General features: G+C 47.5%; 1 non-coding gene across 1 annotated transcript; it reads left to right on the forward strand.

Moving 5' to 3' along the window:
• The first annotated feature begins 236 nt into the window (after positions 1-236).
• Positions 237-309, forward strand: Trnaa-cgc. The gene has a single exon. It is a non-coding gene; the product is annotated as a tRNA-Ala (tRNA).
• Positions 310-2,100: the final 1,791 nt, after the last annotated feature.

Raw genomic sequence — 2,100 nt, forward strand, 5'->3', positions numbered from 1 at the left:
TAAGTAAATCCTCTTAATGTAGGAATTTTCCAACAAACATCTCGTATCAGAAGCAATGTGCCGACCGGCCGATTTGCAGTCAATGACGCAGCTAAAGAACGTCCAATGTCCGTAATTAAATAGAGCATAAGGTACCCCTTATTTACAGAAAGAGCGCATTTTACATTATTTCCAGTTTTGCTACCTTAACTTCCAGTTTTGTTATTCCACATATGTGAAGTGAATTATCAGCACCGAGCGAGGTGGCGCAGTGGTTAGCACACTGGACTCGCATTCGGGAGGACGACGGTTCAATCCCGTCTCCCGCCATCCTGATTTAGGTTTTCCGTAATTTCCCTAAATCGTTTCAGGCGAATGCCGAGATGGTTCCTTTCAAAGGGCACGGCCGATTTCCTTCCCAATCCTTCCCTAACCCGAGCTTGCGCTCCGTCTCTAATGACCTCGTTGTCGACGGGACGTTAAACGCTAACCACCACCACCAATTATCAGCGCTACGGTACGTACAGAGTAAGGAGGGAGCGTTAGGTTTCCACTCTGGCTAGCAGAGGCGGTTGGGCAACTGGCGCTTTCAGAGCCTGTAGGATGAGGTGCAGATGGCAGCCGTGACGTACCCAGTTTCTTAGACAGCGCCACTCTGATCGATCATTTCAGCTCCAGCGGTGCGAGATCACCGACTGGCGCAAGCAGGTTGCAACCCCTGCCGACTCGCAGAAACTTGCAGGGGTTCCTAGGTGGACCCAGAGGAAGGCCTTGAACCATAAGGGCTAACTGATAGATTCTATGACGTGCGTCTTTGTATTTTCGCAGCCCAATGATTTTTACATAAAATGTCGGACCCGCAGCAGCATAAATTTTACTTCTTTTGATATTTCAGCTGTATATGGTCCAGCCAGCCTCAGAGTAAGCCGGCCGACTGACGGTCCAGAACTTACTCCGTACTTTTAAACTCGCGGCCGCGTCACTGTGCATACGGCCACAGATTCACAAGGCGCCAGAGACGTAGAACGGCAGCAAAGAAGTGCAACATATCCATGAAATTAGATCTTTGGCTGCGCGGTTGATCCACACTATATCGATGTGAGCTGCACCGTTGCGACATCTTTGTGAGTTTATTACATAATTTGGTCAAGATGAAGTCCTTATCTCTATTAATTAAATTCGCCGACAACCGAATTTCACTTTCTTCTTTCACTATTGAGTCCCAGAAAGATGAATTCGAAGCTAGAATTTCCATGTTTTTGTACACTATAAAGTGCCCAGCGTCAATTCAGTGCTCTTCCACCGCCGATTTATTAGGCTGTAAGAGTGGGGTGTATCAGCAGTGCTCTGTGCATCTCTCGTGGGTTGTACGTGTAGTCTGTTTGATGTATGATCGGCCACATTCACAGAGGATCTTGTAAGCCCCAGGCTTCCGCAGCACCAAATCATCCGTAACGGAATCCAAAAGTGCTGCCGTCTTTGGTGGAGGGCGAATCACCACACAGGATTCGTTCTATTTTTGGGTTGTTGGTCGGTTGATTTGGGGGAAGGGACTAATCAGCGAGGTCATCTGTCCCATCGGATTACGCAAGGATGGCGAAGGAAGTCTGCTGTGCCCTTTCAAATGTACCATCTCGGCATTTCCCTGAAGCGACTCAGGGAAATGGCGGAAAACCTAAATCAGGATGGCGGGACGCTGGTTTCAACCGTCCTATTTTTAATGAAAGGCTTCCCACGTATGGCAGAAAACCCATTAAACCATTTCACTGTTAGTTTCATTCGTAGTACCATACATATCTGCTGTGGACAGTACCCGTTGGCTTCAAAAACTCTTCTCACGTGTAGAGGCTCGTCCTCCAGACTGCTGTCATCAACAATGACTAGTGCTCTGTGTACCAGAGTTCTGAGAACATTCATCGCCTGCGAAGGATGGTGGCAGCTATTTGCACGTAAATATAAATCCGTATGTGTCGGTTTCCGATATACTGCACGTCCCAAAGATTCTAGATCAGTGGCTGCTCGATGAGGCTGGAGTAGCGGATGTACACGTTTGTATACACCTTTTGTACTGCATCGATATACTAGTGCTTTTTCTATTTTGACATTTCGCCGCTTTGTCTA

Source organism: Schistocerca americana, chromosome 3 (assembly GCF_021461395.2).
Source record: "Schistocerca americana isolate TAMUIC-IGC-003095 chromosome 3, iqSchAmer2.1, whole genome shotgun sequence".
NCBI lineage: Eukaryota > Metazoa > Arthropoda > Insecta > Orthoptera > Acrididae > Schistocerca > Schistocerca americana.